This window comes from Cupressus sempervirens, chromosome 10 (assembly GCF_028749045.1).
Source record: "Cupressus sempervirens isolate cs-2001-9-10 chromosome 10, ASM2874904v1, whole genome shotgun sequence".
Classification (NCBI taxonomy): domain Eukaryota; kingdom Viridiplantae; phylum Streptophyta; class Pinopsida; order Cupressales; family Cupressaceae; genus Cupressus; species Cupressus sempervirens.
In genome coordinates this window covers 112277073-112295566 of record NC_143127.1, presented here as the reverse complement: position 1 = coordinate 112295566, position 18494 = coordinate 112277073, and the positions used below count along the sequence as shown (strand labels likewise).

Genomic DNA, 18494 nt, shown 5'->3' with positions numbered 1-18494 from the left:
CCATGCTATTGTCTATTCTCCTCACCCAAGGGTCATCCTACTATCTCACATTCTACATTTTTTGTTTACTTTTACCTATGACCTTCAGGATTGTGGTATTATGGAGGTCATCATAGATAAAATTGGACTTGGTAGTTTTCTCAGGATGGAAGCTATAAGGGAGCTTTGAGCCAACATGATATCACAAGGGGTGAGGCACCTTTTGTAGGTGTTCATGGTTTTATTCATGATAGAGGCCATGCAGAATTTAGAAACCTCTTGGTCTCATTGTCCAAAGCTCTAGGAGATGGGAGTTCTAGTCAAGCTAATTATATATTGTGTGGCAAGTCCAACTCTTATATCATTGAGAGCTTCAAGTCACCAACACATTAATATTTTGCACATTGATAATCCATTGGCGAGGTTGGATTTTTGAACAAGGGATGGCCCGATTATAATGGATTGGGAATCATTTTGATCTTTTTGATGCTTCTGCAATTTTTTTTGGTCTTCATCTATTCTAGTTGGCACTCATATTTTGAAATTTATGATGTTGTTGTTGGTTCGAGCTCGAGATGGGAGATTGCTCCATTTTCATGTTCAGATTTTGGGTAGGCCTATTCTTTGCAAACTGATATGGCATCATTTTTTGTTGATGATGTTTCATGCGTGGATATGGAGGAATGATAGTTTTAAGATTCTATTCCTTTTTGTGATAAAATTTTACATCAAGAGGTATGACTATTAACCTTTTTCTATTTTTGGTGAAGTTCAAGACTTTCATGCCTACTGGTTGATCTATTGGTGAAACTATAAAAATTCATTAAATTTTGAATTTTGGTGGGGATATATCCTCATTTTGTAATTCAAATTAGGATCAACAATATTATATGTTGTAAATATTGATGTTGGATACTTGTACATATTGTGACAATGCTAGGTTTTCTTATTGGTTCTTTCCTAGTTGAGCACTTGAACCAATTTTTATTAATATATATATTCAATGGCTCATCAACTTTTTCCAAAAAAAAAATCACATAGAAGTAAATACAAGACACAAATATTCAACATGGTTCACCCAATCCCTAGGTTATGCCCACCAACAACAAGTCTAATATTATTATTATCCAATGATTACAATCCACAATCCCTTACAACTCAATATTGCTTCTAGAAGCTACAATCTCATCATACATCATTAAATCCCTAACCCTAAGACATTTTATACAAGCATTTTCTGCTTAAAAAATTAGGGTTAAAATAAGCCATCCAATAGGAAAATATTAGATGATGCCTTTTAGAATAGTACAGTCAGTTTTCTCTTCAGGGGAACTACTCCTGAAAAACACAACAAGGGTGTTGCCCCTCGACCTCACTTGATACTATAATAGGAAAAGCACCTTGGGAACTACCCCAAGACCCTACAAGGGGTATTTCCCCTTGACACCATCTTGGGGACACTGCTCTCAAACCCCTATGGAAATAATATATTGGAAAACCATGTTGAATAAATCTTTCGGCCTAATTAGGCTCTACATCATAATAGAACAAACTCTATTTATCTCTATGTATACTAAGTTATGACTTACTTAGCATAAATAATGTCTCATAATAAAAGGGTGCTCAATAATGTACAACTTTCTTGACTCAAACTAAAATTTAAACAAGTCCAAATACAACATTCTTCCTTGATTGTGTGACTTAGACATAGTGATGAACAACCAACTCTACCTAGGAAATGACAAAGTGTTTAACACTAATAGGCAACAGGACTTGGGAATCAATATAAACACAAGTGATAGTTGAAGCATCAATCTGAGGGGATTTTTTACCATTGGCTAACTCTAAACCATTCTCCTCCTCAAATTAATTTCCCCTAACCATTATTTTTTACCTTTACTCTACTTCATCTTACTTTCCTTAGACTCAAAGTCTTAATCTACCTCCTCTGGGTTGAAATATGTATCCATAAGTTTCTTCTTCCAAGATTTGGAAGAAAAGTTATGGGGGCACATACCCCATTCTCCCAACTTTGGTTTAGGGTCCCCTAACCTAGTAGAAAGTTCAAGATTATGTTTGTACTTGGGAAAGGAAACAATAGGGTTTTTCATATACTTATTTCTAGTAGAATATGGTAAATCTTGAGATACCTAAGGGAAAGGGTTAATAAAATAAGAAACAACATGACTAGTATTATTTCTAGGGAGATGTAATAAAATAATATTGTGTGTGGGACACAAAGCATAGTGTAAATTGTAGAGGTATAAAATAGGGTCCTAGTGAAGGATAACAAATCTTTTACCTAATTCCCTATGCTCCTTAACCTCCATAATTGAGATTTCAAGGTCAATAAGTAGCACAATTGAATAAAAATATTAGAATATTGTCTAAAATGCCTCAACAAGGGAAAATGATAATAGTGCATTCTTTGAAAAATGACCTTCTAATGTAGTGTACTTCATGCTATAAAAAAAAAGGACATCATTCCATTGTTCTAAGAGCCTTTCTCTATCAAAACCACCATGTGGATGGTATGGCTCTTCCTTGGCTTTGAATATCCTTTTGAGGCTAGTTTTATATGTAACCTTAGTAACCTTTTTAGAGTTCATTATTAGAGCTAATAATTGATTTTTTTTATTAAAAAAAAGAAACATACACCTAGAAAAGAATTTTTATGGTCTCAATTTTCAATAGGGATTTAACAAAAAAAATTTATTCAAATCTTGCAGATTTTGTACAAAATGAACTACAAGTGTCTTCATATTTCTCCTAGTTCTAGTGTAGGGCCCTTTACTATTTTAAACATTCAATTGATCTTTCTTTTATCCATAATCTATTTCAAAAATCATTGATTTCTTAGGATAGAATCTATTAATTTTTTACCATTATCTGACTGTTTCTATATAAAGTATTTTATGAATTCCTTGGTGCCAAAACTCACAAGGGATAATATTTTATTAGTAACACTATTGAGAATTCTATCTAAGTGATAATTATGCTTACAAATTCAACCTTTTTCGTAATCCTTTATGACTTTATTTAGAGAAGACACCAAATTTTCCTCTTTGTTTTCACCTAGGAGTAGATCTTTATGTTGTTTGTTCTATAATTGGATCTATATTTCCCTTAACTTTAAATTAATTGGATTAATTTCTTCAATGATTTACTTGCTCAAAATGAGTCTACAATCAAATTCAAAAATATGTGTGTGGGCTCTCATGCTCAAAATAGGCAACATGAGACTCTAAAGGAACCTCACTAAGAAAAGACAGATAAGGTTACAAAAAAGAATAAAGGGTCTATTATTTTCAATATTTGGGACCACATTAACTAGATAAAAATGATGGAAACAATCATAATGGGAATGAGAGAGGTGTATCCCATTTAGGATTAACTTCAAGAGCAATTTCCTTCTTAGACATCATTTATTAATACTTTCCTCCTTAAATAGAGAGATCAACTCAAAGTAATCATCAAACTCCTAATCATTCCTTGTCTAATATATAATTTTGTACCTTTTTTTAATTTTTCTTCCATTGATTCACATCATATTTAATTCAATAAAATAGAGAAAAAAGTAGGAATGTTAACAATGAACTACCTACCTTATATGGAACCAATGATAAGGGACACAAAATGAACTACATATCTACCATTGAAGAAGTGTTGAATGATTAGCTTCACAATTCCTTACCCAGTCTTCTTGATATAATTTGTCTCATATCTACTTTTTTTCTTCTTACCAAGACTCTCCCTGAAGATCTATTGTTGAGGTTTGTAGGAAGATAAAGAGTGGTTGGAATGAGAGAGTAGGGTTTCAATATGTAGGGGAAGCTCTATTACTAATTTTTTATGGGAGGATTATAGAGGTGAGGATGATGATAATGACTAGGATTTTTTGGCTTATTTTCCTCTATTTTCTACTATTAGGATATTTCCTAGCTTATCCTCCCCTTTGATGTATAGGAATGGGAAGCTAGATTCATGGTTTTTTCCCTTACATTAGGGTCTTGGCTAGGTTGGACATCATTAGTGCTCAGGATGTTGTAGTTATCACCTGTGCAAAAAAATCATTTTCCTATCTAGGATTTGAGTTTCTCTCTTGAAGGATTTCTTCTTCTTGGAGTTCTCAAGCTAGGTTTAGTCTTTCCCAATGTAATGGTATATGTTGGGTGGTTTTATTTTTCTCTTGGTGGTGGCTTTATTCTTACCTATGGTTGATGGTTGTATTGGCATGGAAGATTGGTGTTCAAGAAATTTATAGAAGATCCCTATTGTGGGAGTTATATTTGCTTCCCTCTCTCTTCATCTTGGTGATGATATTTGCAACCCCTTTGTGCTTCAAGGTATTCTCTTTTGTAGAGTTGGTTTTATTCCAATTCAAATGCAACTTTAATAGTAGAGTTTGGCATGGTAGTATGTGGTTTTCTCCTCCTTTTGATTCTAATCTACCTAGTTTTAAATATTCTATTTTGGGACTCTCTATGAGGGATCTTCATTTCTTCTGTATTGGCTCTATTTCTTACACTTCTAAGTAGAGTTATTTTCTTATGGTTGTTTTCAATGGCTCTGCTTTCATGGTGGAGATATCCCCTCTAAATAGTGCAGAGGTGTTTTTTTAATTTAATTTTTCAATATCTAGAGGGTGCCTAGTTAGAGTTCATAGGTTATTTTATTTTCCTATGATTGTTGGATTGGGAAGTAGACTCTAGGATGAGAAGTAATGATATTTTGGTATTTCACATTGAGTTGGACCTGTCTTTGATTCTTGGTTTCTATGATGGTAGAGCTTCCATACGGGATGTATTTTAAGGAGTTCAACCTCTCTATTATTTTCTTATGGTGCCAAGGTTGTTGGCTCCTAGTTTTAGAGCTTTAAAGTTAGTTTCTTTTATTTTCTGTCTATGTAATTTTTTTTTAGGGATTTTGTTTTCTCCATTGGACTCATTTCCATTTTGAGTTGCTATTACATGGCAACATGTTGCCATCTTATGGGAAGACTATAGTTATCTTTGGTTTTTTTCTAGTAGTTAAAAGGAAATTTCTATTAGTTTTAATTGGGCTCTTCCTTGTAGCCATGTTTTGAAGAAAAAGGGTGAAATTAGTAGGAAGCCTAACCATAGTGAGTTTTTTTGGAGCACCAAAGAAGTGAATTATGAGGTTCTATATCTGCTCTATGACCCTGCAAGTTGGTTGTGAAGAATGGTCAAAAATACCTAGCTTAGTTGGAAGACCTTGAAGACTCTCCATCTAGTATGGGAGCCTGGTAGATAGTAAGAAGTGAAGTTTGATCAAGATAGTGAAGTGGGGTTTAGGATTGAGGGATACTTTCTTAGAAAGGATCCTATAAGTCCATTACACCTTAAGTCACAGAGGTAGACAAGAAGTATAAACCTATGATTGGTTGATCCCTACAATCCCTATCAAGTGGTATTAGACCCTACAAAAGGTGTCAAAAAAGCAAGTGAAAAGCAAGGTGAATGCTATCACCTATCGAATCCAGTGGTTCTAGCACAATGGTGACCAATTTTAAATTGGCCAAGAAGCTAGAGGAATAAGAGAAGAAAGTAGAAGAGGAAGAGGAATACAACAAGTCTTTCAGAGAAGGATTGGCACAAATTGAATAGATGTTGAGTGAGGTCCAAGACACAATAGATAAAGTCAAGGACAAGATGGAGCAGAAAGAAGAGAAGGAATCCAAATAGAAAGAGATTGAGTTGGAGAAAGAAACCTGAAGACCAGACCTAGTTATACCAAAAGAGCTTTTCTTGATGGCACTGAAAGCAATAAATAGTAAGGCCTTGGAAGCCATTCCCTTATTCAGTAGAAAGATGGATCCAACCCTCATCATGGAATGGATTGAAGGAATGGAGAACCATTTTGAATGTGATGGTGTTTGTGATGCTCAATCATCAATGTGGGAAAATCAAGGTTCAGCGGCACTGCTCTAACCTAGCGGAAGTTTGTCCAAAAAAAGAAGGAAAAAGAAGGGAAAAGTCCCATTGCTACTTGGAAGGGAATGGTGGCTAAAATTAGATAACCTTATATTCCTAAGGATTATGAAATACAATTGCATAGGAGAAGACAAAATTAGAGGCAAAAAGATATGGATGTGCACTCTTACACTCAAGAGTTTCAAAATTGTGTCTAAGATCAAAGGTGATAGAAGATGAAAGCATTAGGTTGGCAAGATATTTGAATGGACTTAAGTTGTCTATCCAAGAAAACATGAGCCTTTTTACTCCTAAAATAGTCTATTAGTGCTACCAAATGGCTCTAAAGGTAGAAGAGAAAAGATAAAGAAAGCAAGACTGTACCTCAAAGAGTAGAGGAAGAAGTAGAGATGGTAGAGGACATATGGGAAGCTATGGAGGTAGAAGTAATGAAGGCAGATCAATAGGAGGAAGGTGATCATCCTACTTTGCTACAATGAAATGTTACCACTGTCACCAACTTGAGCACCCTGCCTATATGTGTTCAGAAAAGGGATCAAGATCACAAGGATAAAAGAAGATAGCATTCATTCATGAAGATGCTGCAAGTGTGAAGCCACCTGATATCTAGTTGGATTTTGAAAGTGGTGAGAACTTGATGAGAAAGAGGATCTTGATTAAAGAACTAGTCAAAGGAGAGCCCAAGCAATGAATATCAATCTTTAGGGTGAGATGTAAGATAATGGGAATGTCTTGCAAAGTTATCATAGACTCAAGGTCTATTGATATCATAATTTTAGAGGAAGACATAGCTAAACTCAAAATTCCTAAAATACCTCATAGTACTCCCTACAAGGTCACTTGGCTAAATAAGAAATAACATATTTTGGTGAATGAGAAAGCATGGATTGAGCTCACCATAGGAGGATATAAAGACAAGATTCTATGTGATATTTTTTTGATGGATTCCTATCACCTATTATTAGGTAGACCATAGTAGTTTGATAGGAAAGCCATACACAATGGTGAACTCAACTCATACACCTTCAAGAAGGATGGGGTGAGTTATAAAATTTAGTCATTACTTGAATCTAATAATCAAGGGAGTTGACCTAATGTGCTACTATCAAAAGGGAAATAGTTCATGAAAACTCTTGATAAAGAAGAAATAGTGGGTTATGTTATTGTGGTGAAACCCAAGGAGGAAAGAGATGCTAAAAATGAGGAAATGCCTCATGAGTTGTAGTAGATTTTAGATGAATTCAAGGACATTATATTCGATGGAACACTCACAGTACTACAACCAAAAAGAGCAATCAGCCATTAAATATACTTGGTTCTAGGGACATCTCTTCCAAACAAGGCACCTTACAAGCTAACTCCTAAATAGAATAGGGAAGTTGCAAAGCAAGTACAAGAGTTGATGGTTCAAGGGTTGATAAGGAAAAGTATCAACCCATGTGTTGTTCCTACTATTTTGGCACCAAAGAAAGGACGAACATGGAGATTATGCATAGATTCTAGAGCCATAAACAAGATCACAATCTAGTATAGGTTTCCCATACCTATGATTGAAGACTTAATGGATTGCTTAGGAGGGCCTCATCAATAAACCAAGATAGACCTTAAAAGTGGTTATCATCATATTAGAATCAAAGAGGGAGATGAGTGGAGGAAAACTTTGAAAATCACTGAAGGACTCTATGTTATGCCATTTGGCCTTTCCAATGCTCCAAGTACATTCATGAGGTTTATGAATGAGGTGTTGAAAACTTCATAGGTAAGTTTTTGGTAGGCTATTTAGATGATATAATTATTTTCAGCATGAGTAAAGAAGAGCACTTAGAGCATATTAGGATTGTATTGTCTAAGTTGAAAGAAAAACACTTAACCACCAATCTAGACAAGTGTGATTTCATGAAGCAAGAACTAGTCTATTTAGGCTTTTTTCTATCATAAGGAGATCTAAAAATGGATGAAGACAAAGTTATAGGAATATTGAGTTAGCCAACTCCCAAAAATTCTAGTGAAGTGAGGAGTTTCCATGGTCTAGCTCATTACTATAGAAAGTTCATTAGGAAATTCGATGGGATATGTGCTCCCGAGATGGATACTATCAAGGGTGGAATAAAAACCAAGTTTGTGTGGACACTAGTAGAAAACAAGAGATTTGAAGCATTAAATAAAGAGGTGGCCACTTAGCTTATTCTAAGGTTGCCTACTTTTAATGAACCTTTTGTTGTAGAATGTGATGCTAGTAATATAGTAGTGGGACGAGTCTTAAGTGAAAGCAATAGACCAATAGCTTTCTTTAGTGAAAATCTAAATGCAGCAAAACAAAAGTACTCTTCTTATGATTTGGAGCTTTATGCACTTGTTCAATCCCTTAGAAAATGAAAGCATTATCTCTTGCCCAAGGATTTTGTAGTGTTAATTGATAACCAAGCTTTGAGTTTCCTTAACTCCTAAGACAAACTAAGCCATAGACATGTAAAGTGGGTGGAGTATTTATAATCTTATACCTTCACCACAAAGCACAAGAAGGGGAAAATCAATAAGGTAGTTGATGCTATGAGAAGGAGGTTTCTAACTATCCAATAAATCCAAGGAGCATAGGGTCGGATAATTTCAAAGAACTCTACCAAACTAATGAAGGTATTGCAATAGCATACAAGGTGTGTCAAGAGCACCTAAATAAATTTCATGGTGAGTTTTTAGACTATACATTGAAAAATGGACTACTCTTCAAAGGTGGGCACTTATGTGTCCCAAAGGGTTCCATGAGGGAGAACCTCATTCATGAAAGAGAAAATGGAAGTTTAAGTGGCCATTTTCGCTTGAATAAGACCTTGGAATTGGTTCAAAGGTACTATTATTGGCCTAAAGTGCAAAGGGATGTTAGAGCTTATGTTGAGAAAAGCATCATATGTCAAAGAGAAAAGGGGACTTCTACAAATGTAGGACTTTATCAGCCTCACCTAATACCAATAAAACCATGGGAATGTGTAAGTATGGATTTTGTGGTTGGTTTACCTAGAAAAAAGAGTGGTTTTGATAACATCTATATAGTAGTGGACAGATTTAGAAAAATAAGTCATTTTATTCCATGTAAGGTCACTCATGATGCAAGTCATACTACCTATTTGTTTCTCAAAGAAGTTGTGAGGATTCATGATTTTCCAACTAGCATTGTATTTGATAGGGATATCAAATTTGTGGGACAATTTTGGAGTTCCTTATGGAAAAGACTAAGTACCCACCTCTCTTTTAGTTGAGCCTATCATCCTCAAACTGATGGTCAGACTAAAGAGATCAATAGGACACTTGGCAACTTGTTAAGATGCTTAACCAAGGAGTATGGTTTAACATGTGATTTGGTTCTTCACCAAGAAAAGTTTTCTTATAATGATAACATTAATAGAACTATGGGCAAGAGTCCCTTTGAGATTGTATATGGGATACATCCTAGAGGTGTATGTGAATTGAGAAAGCTAGATGGTCAAGTACCTAATAGTGGTTATGTTGAGAATTTCAGTCAATATGAAGGAAGTTCATGAGGAAGTAAAATAGTCCCTTATTGATAACACCAAGAAGATCAAGGACAAATCTAACCTCAAGAAGAGAGAAGTATAGTTTGGTGTAGGGGACTTGGTCATGGTTCACCTAAACAAGGAAAGAATGGACAAGCAAACCTCAAAAAAGTTGCAAATGAGAAGAATTGGACCATGTCCTATACTAGCCATTTATGGGCAAAATGCTTACAAGATTGGGTTAACAAATGATCTAGATATTTCTCTCATCTTCAATGTAGCAAACCTAGTCAGATATAAAGGCCCTCTTACTGAGGATGTGAAAGAAATTCATAAGGATGCTCCAATAGAAGTTTTACCCCCTAATCCCAAGCTTCAAGTAGAGAGGATATTGGATTCTTGAATTCACACCAAGACCAAACATGTAACATACAAAGAAATTCTTGTCAAATGGAAAGGAAAACTAGACTCAAAGGCTACATGGGTCCCTAAGAATTAGTTCAAGCTCAAGGGTATAGATCTCCACCTTTTGTCTCTAGAGGGGACTTAACTTCTTTGGTGGGGAGTATGGTGCAAGGGAAGCTTCAAACATAGCACCCTCACCATTTCAATTTTGTTGTTTTGTGCTCGAAGAGAGATTTTTAAAGTAGAATAAGGGTCAGTGGACCTAAGTGTGTTAGCTAGGGTATTGGAAGTCATTAGATGTCCTTAGAAGAGTCACTGAATGACCTTAAAATCAAGGAATTCCTTACCATAGGGAAATTAGTAACCTAAGGTATAAGCCTCTAGCCTAGGGGAGGGTCCCTAGCATGGAAATTCTAAGGGATAGCCAAATTAGCAAGGAGGAAGTATATAAAATTGCAAATAAGAAAAAATGCAAAAAGTTGCTATGAAGGAAATATTGCAATTTTGCAAGAAATGTTGATTTTCCCTTCCAACCATGTAGGAGGCTAATGGAAACCCTAAGTATGAAGGAGAAAGACCTAGGAGGACATATTTAAGCTTCCCAAGCCCTAAAGTGATCAAAAGTTAATGACATTTGTACTGACAACAAGTTGTAGCATGAGTTTTGAATGCAAAAGGATTGAAAATCTGAGTTTAGAAGGCTTCTAAACATTGTTTTTGTGTATTGTACCTATTGTAATTATAGATAGGATTTATTAGAACATTTTTTTCAGAAATTGTTTTTTGGTTGTGTGTCTTTCCTTTGATTTGTAAATATTTTCCTTTTAACCAATTTGCTGTCCCATTCTAGATAATTTGCATTAAAAATGGTGTAACGGAACTATATGACCTCTTGGGGATATTGAGTTTACATAATTTACTACACCTTATAAAAATAAAGGTCCCTCAAAAATGTGGAAAGCTAAAGCATGCTCAACTAGCGAATAAAGAGATTGTAGAGCTTCTTGTTTACAGGGTTGTAAAGAGTTTTAGAAATTGCACATGAAGGTTGAAGGGGAGTGACAGGAGATCCCTTGGGTATAAGGAGAAGTTGTGTCCAATCCATATAGACACCTAACAAAGCTAAACAACAAGTTGACCTAGTAAACACTCAAAAACCCTCAAATTGAGCACAAGTGTTGTACAACAATTCTAGGGTCTAAAATCTAGAAAATCTCAAAGTGCTCACAATATGAATAGAGTTCCATGAAGGCCATTTGGATTGGTTAGTGGAAGAAATTGGAGAAAATCCCTATTTTGTATAGGAGAAATAGGGCTAATTGGGGCTCTTCCTTGTAGCCCTACTTTGAAGAAAAAGGGTGAAATTAGTAGGAAGCCGAAGCATAGTGAGTTTTTTTGGAGCACCTAAGAAATGCATTGCAAGGTTTTGTGTCTCCTCTATGACCCTGTAAGTTGGTTGTGAAGAATGGTCAAAAAGACCTAGATTTGTTGGAAGACCTTGAAGACTCTTCATCTAGTATGGGAGCCTGGCATCTATTAAGAAGTGAAGTTTGATCAAGATAATGGAGTGGAGTATAGGATTGGGGGATCTTTACTTAGAAAGGATCCTATAAGTCTATTTGGTGATCTAGCAAGATACCTCAAGTCTTAGAGGTAGATAAGAAGCATGAACCTATGATTGTTTCATCCCTACAATCCCTATCAATTTCAAACACCCATTGGACTTGGCTTTGGAGGTCTACCCCATTAGTTAAGTTTTTTTATTTTTTTGTGCTATTATTCTAAGGATCTTATCATTGTTACTGGTATTAGGTACCTTTCAATACCTACCTTCTTAATAAATAAATAAATGATTCTCCCCATTACTATACTTGAAAAAATTATCTGCAACATTTTCTAAATCTCTTTTTGTCTTCTTAAGAGTCTTTCCTATCTATCTGAAGACTAGTAAAATTCATTATAATCTCCTTTATAATCTACCATTATGTCTCAAACATTTAAATTATATCATTGTTTCATTTATTAGCAAACATTTTAGGGTGTTTTGAGTTAAAACTATGGATACAACAAAGAAAAGGTTTAGTTTATCACTTCCAAAGATTTCTCCAAATAGTGGCTTTTTTATTCATGATTTTAGAGTTCTTGGGTTGGAATAAACTTCATCCATGATCAATTTTACTATTGTCAATAATCAAAGTCTCTTTATAAAGGTCATGTAGAGTAGTACTCTTGATACAATGTCTTCAAAACTCAAATCTATTTAATATCCCTTTAACACTAGAGTCTTTCAAGCTATTAAAACTTGACTTGAACCTTCCTAACTTGGTTCATGCCTTTCTTGTTGAAATAACCACCAATGTTCTACTTTGAGATTCATGGCACGATTAACCACCTATTTTATTTTATAAGTCTATTATTTCTATTAGGCATTGAGAGGTCAATATTTTAGTGCAATAAAAACCATATCTTGTAACTAGTGGTATTAGTTCTTGGTTATAGACTCGAATCTCCTTGGGTAGCACTGATGTGGGGATTATTAGACTAAGAACCAATGTTCCCTTTTAAAATTTTTGACATGGCTTAATCACCTCCTATGTTTAATAAGTCTAGTTGATGTATTACATAGTAAGAGCTCAACAATATAGTGCAATGGAAATTCTATCTTGTAACATTTTTAAGGTATCCTTAAACTCTACACAACTTGACTCGATTTGTTTTAACACCTACTTGTCAATTTGATGAACAAACCTTTAACTAGGTACTTTCAAGGCCCATTTCCCTATTTAGGTCTCTAGATAGTATTTTTTTGACATTACTCCCAAACTTCCCAAAACACCTATAGAGAAATCACCTTTTGAGATACCCTTGTTGGTTTTGTACAATGTATTGCAAAGAAGCATTCACTTCTTTGAACCAATTATACAAAATAGGGTAACTTGTCACAAAACTAGGCCTAAGTAGGCAACATTTAAAAAATGAAACTAACATTTAAAATTTGATGTAGAACTTTGTAGTTTTTATAATATTGTATTTAATGCCATATGACATATCGTGGCAATGTTTTTGTCAAAAAGACTCTTCTAATGGGTTAACTCACAAAACCTCCTATATAACCCTAAAAATTATTGCCTCCTCAATTTTGCACTTCATTTAATTTAAAATGTTACATAATTATTCTCTGTAATGAATTATACATGTCGCAACACATTCAAACATAAAATTGTAGCCTTGTTGAGGTAGATCTGCAAATTATATACATGCACACAAAAATAATACACTTCTTCAAGCAAACATTCATTCTTCTTGGTGATCAACCTCCAACACATCATTCCTACATTAAACATTTTTTATAGGAGATATTTTACATTAAATGTGACTCATTCTACAAGAAAAAATACACCATACATAAAGTAAAATGGGTTCTATCACATTTAGAGTCATAAAAATAAGGTTTTCCAAATGTTGTCCACATATTAGTTAGTCAAATACGATTGTTCAAAATAATTTCAAACATAAAATTTATCAAAAAAGTATTTATAACATAATAATAAATCTAGATTATTTCCCTATGCTTAAGATATAGATTTCAAACTATAATAAAAGAACATGAATATGAATCAAAATATATAGGAAATCTTAACTATTTTATATTGAATCTCAAAACTTTACATTACTCCTATCCACCCCAATCCATTATCACATTTATTTTTGTATATATAGCATATAAAAACTTCTCATAGTCTTAAAAACCTAGTACAACTCCTAGAATTGTCCAACCTTCTTGTACCTTCCTAGACCTAACTAGTTGTTAGGATTCAAAATATAAAACTTGTAAATAGTAAACATTGGATTTATAGTTTCCAAAAATTGATAAAAGACCTTATTCTTTGCTTTATTCTATCATTAACTATTAAATGTACCTATTCTATCCTTAGGTTCTACATTGTTTCATCCTAGAGTCCTCATAAGGACCATTAGGCTTCATGTTCAAAATGTGTTTTCCATTACATTAAAATTCCATGATTGGATTAGGTACATTATAATTAGGCCTTTTAGATCCTTGATGGCATATTCCATTTCTTGGTGACATCATTGAGCTCCATGGGTCATATGGTACACCTACACTTTATTTCTTTCTATAAAGGAACTATTTTCCTAAGAGAAGAGGGGTTTGGTCTTCAATCCTCCCATCCTTCTTGATGGATCTCTACATCTTGACTTCTCCAAAGGTATCTAAATTGTAATTTGAGATTAGTAAGTGAGTCAAATCTACACCTCCTATGGGCATTAGATTGATAAAAAAAACATTAGATACAAATAATTATAAAATTCCTATTTACTACAGTAACTCCCTAACTATTGTTGTGATGATTTATCTATCTTTTCAAGCCCCAAATAATCTTTACATTTATCCTTTTGTACCATACTATCTCTATTATTTACCTACACATATTTTTGATACACACTAGTCTCCACCATCACACTTCTTTATATACTTTTATAATACATATCTAGTTACTATTTTTGCTCGTTATCCAAACCAACTTGTTTCAATCAAATCTTCTCACATTGCAAAATATTACATCATTTTCTACTAACACCAAGAATCTAAAAACTTACATACTCATGTTTTTGAAACATATGATACATGAAACAAATTCTTTACCATAAAGAAAAGGGGTTAGTGTAAATCTATTTCCATCCATGTGAGAAATATAAGTGTTATGATACCCATCATATAGTGTCCTCCTTAGATATTTCTAAGGTATTGCCTTAATTGTGTGAAAAAATGTTATGGGATTTCTATCACATAGGACTCCATCATGGTAATCCTCGTAAGAATTTTTCTAAGTGAGAAATTCACCCAGGAACTAAGAACTCAAACACAAGCACAACTGTAGACCAGGAGAGAGAGTATGATCAGAATGATGATATATTCATTCAATATACCATGCTAAGAGTACACTAGGAGTGCCTGTATATAAAGGCCTCTGAGATACATCTAGAATGCCTCATAATCAGCTATATGATAAGTCATCCAACTAGGCACATGTCCACCAGATATGGGTTATCCTCCATTAAGCATAGAAGTAAATGCAGTGATGAGAGGATAAACCTACATGGGTGTGACACTTAAATCAATGTTGTAGACACCATATGCTAAAATAGAGTTGTGTACTCCTGTGTTGTCAACATGACAACTCAAAAAGGTGCACAATCTCCTAAGTGTTTCACAAAATAAAATAATAAAATAATGCATTAACCTAAGTAATCTTAAGTAAGTGTAAATAGTGAATAAATATTTACACCAACACCCCCCCCTTAAGTGCAACTTAGGGAAATGCCTTTAAGCTTATGAAAAATAAGATGAAATGCAAGATGGGTCCCAATGGCTAGGACATGTTAGGTACCCATGTACATAATGAAAATGCAATATCTCATAAAGTGGAGGAAGATGGAAAACCTCATGGGAAAAATTGTCACCCAAAAAGAGAGATGAAAAGGGATGGATGGATGGATGGAGTAATCAAGAACACCCACCCCCCCCCATTACAACATACATCTGGTATATACAAAAGTGAAGTGAGTAGAACGAAACCTCATAAGAGGAAAAATTCCCCCCATAAGAAAGAAGAGGAAGGGAGACAAGGTAGTCACCGCCCCCCCCCCCCCCCCCCCCAAAATGAAGAATGCCTATCAGTGAATGCGACTCCAAGGAAGAAGTTGCTCCAAGAATGTTGAATGAAATTCCTCCCCTTTGGAAGAAACAATGGCAAAGGTACAATCCTAAAGATATACGGTGGCCTTGAAACCTGCTCAAGTATCCCTGTGTTGATGCTGGTGGTATCCCCTTGCAACTGTGTTGAAATGAATGAATGCAAATCTGGCAAGGATGTCTATTGAACCTGTTCCAACGAACCATCTATCTCCTTAACTAAAAAAGAGACCTCCTCCAATTTCTCTACATAAGTATTCACAATCACACCAACTTGTAAAGATTGATAATGTAGATTATGGACATGAGGGTTAGAGTGAGCCCTTGCAACAACTATAGAAATATCACCTTCATCAATGAGAAGATCTAAGTCCTCAAGGCTACCTCCCAATTTTTTGGTGTGTGACTCCATGAAAAAATTTGCAATGTCTTCCATGTAGTCATCAACTGAAGCTAGAGATGGAAGACAAGATGTACCATGCTTTGCTAGATCTTTCATTGTGGCAATATAAGCATATGGACTAGACTGATGGCATGACCTCTTACTACAACTGTCGATAGAACCCCATGTGTCTGAACCTATTGAAGCACTATTACTTGTGTCATTATTAGGTTCCAGTAGGTATGATGTGTGGAGAGGAATAGAGGTCAAGCTTGGTGAAATTTCCTCAAAATGAACATCCTTCTCCACAAAAATTTTGTGAGTCTCTGGATCCATTAGTCTGTAAGCCTTCATATTGTCTTCATATTTGATGAAAGTACAAGGTTGAGGTGACTATGCCTTGCATTCCCTGGAAGACAGGTTTTCCCATGCTAGACAACTGAAGACTCTAAAATGACTCACAACTACTTTTCAACTGCACCATGCCTCAAAAGGAGTCTTCCAATTTAAGGCAACATGAGAAGACCTATTAAGTATGTGAGAAACACTTCTAATGGCTTCAGCTTCTAATATAGGATCAAGAGACTTGACTTTTATCATGCAACTTTACATGGTTTTGAGAGTCCTAATCCTTAGTGCTACAATGTTTATCTTATGCAGACTGATTTCTGCTGAATTTTGAAGATCAATCCCCTCAATTCTACAAAAGTCCTTAATTCTTTTGTCTACGTATATGTTCTCATTGTCCACCTATAAAACCTTGATGGCTTTCCTAGATTTGTGTTCAATATGAGTCTTAAAGGCTTGAAGCTTATGAACTACTTCATTCTTTTGATGAAGGAAGTAGAACCAAGTGAATCTCAAAAAGTCATCAACAAATGTGAGTATGTAGTGGCCTTGGCTGACTAAAGTCACTACAAAAGGTCTTGCTAAAACCATGTGAACCAACTAAAGAATAACTGGAGCTCTATAAGACTTCACTTTATCATACTTCTCTTTGAGATGCATATCCATTGAACATGATGAAAACTCTCCCTTAAAAAAGTTGATATTAGGTAGACTTTTGACCATGTGTGTTGAGCAAAGTTGCTAAAGATGGTAGAAGGCAAGATGACCAAACTGCTCATGCCATAATGTGGTTTGTGAAGTAGAGTGAGTCAACAAAGCTTGAGAAGGAGGCATAGCACAAAGTGGGAGAAGGAATAAAGCCTCTTTTCATCATTGACTTTCCCCATTGCAATCAATGAATCATCTCTAAGATTGTACACCATCACTAAATCTAGAAGGAACTCAACTTTCTGACCATCTCCAAGGTGAGTGATTTGGTAAACTAAGAGGAGATTGGAGCTAACATTAAACATCTTTGATTTCTCTAGTTTCCATTTCTACATGTCCTTTCCCTTCAACTTTTATTTTAGTATCAGATCCCATGAAGATGTGTGGTACCTTAGATTGCTTCAATGAAAAAAAGTCTCCCTTTGAAGAAATCATATGGTAAGAGGCACCTGAGTCAAGTATTCATTCCAAAGAAGAACTTGTGTTTGCCATAAGTGTTTTCACTTTTCCCTTCGAAGAGGTTGGAGTTGGATCTTTGGAAGTACCTGGCACTTGAATCTTGTTTTTCCTAGGTAGGTTTTACAACTCATTGATTATTTTAGTCTTGCAATGATGCTCATCATGATTTGGCTTTTTGCAGTATCCACAAAAATGCTTGTCCTTCTTTTCATTACTTCCCTTCTTGTTGGAAGAAGAACCACCTTGTTGTGAGGAGGATTGTTGTGTCTTAGATTGTGATTTCTACTTCCATTGCTTCTTGTTGTTGTTGCTTTTGTCCCCTTGACTTGATTGGTGCTTGTCACTAGCCACCAAGACTTTGGTCTTTGATGACTTGAGAAGTCCTAAATCCATCAAGTGAGATTGTTTAACAATCAACATATTTGCAAATGCATCAAAAAAAGTCTTCTGGTAAGTATATCCCATGGTCAACCTGTCAGTATTAAAACTTGAAACAAATGAAGCATACTTAGAAGGTAGCCTCTTCAAGATGTGATGACTCAACTTTTCATCCTTCATGGGATTTCCACAATCTTTAAGAAGTGCTCTATACTCATTGGCTTTGTTGATGTAATCCTAAGTTGTGTCAAAGTTCTTTGGATCTAAGAGAAGTAGATCATCCTCAATCTGAAATCCCTTTTCTTTATCCACCTTACCATATAATTCTTCAAGTTTATCCCAAGCTAGTTTAGGTTCTTTACAATTTGCAATGTGAAAGAGGAGATCTCTATGTACACAACTCCTGATAACACCTAAAGCTTTTGAGTCTTGTTGCCTCCATTCAAGAAGTTCTTTAGCATTAGTGGGTTTAGGAATTGTACCATCAACATAAAGACTATATCCTTTCTCCATTAATCTACTCCAAGCAATATCTTTCCATGTAGTATAATTTTGTGAAGTTAGAGGTGGACATTTAAAACCCATGATGTAGAAATGAAAAGAGCACAAAAAGGAGACACAAGAACATAGTACACACCCCCCTTTTTACTCAATCA

The 18494-nt window shown here is 34.9% G+C and overlaps 1 pseudogene; it reads left to right on the top strand.

The window, feature by feature from the left end:
• LOC149532847 (uncharacterized) overlaps positions 1 to 18494 on the top strand; it is a 199532-nt pseudogene that overhangs the window by 179988 nt on the left and 1050 nt on the right.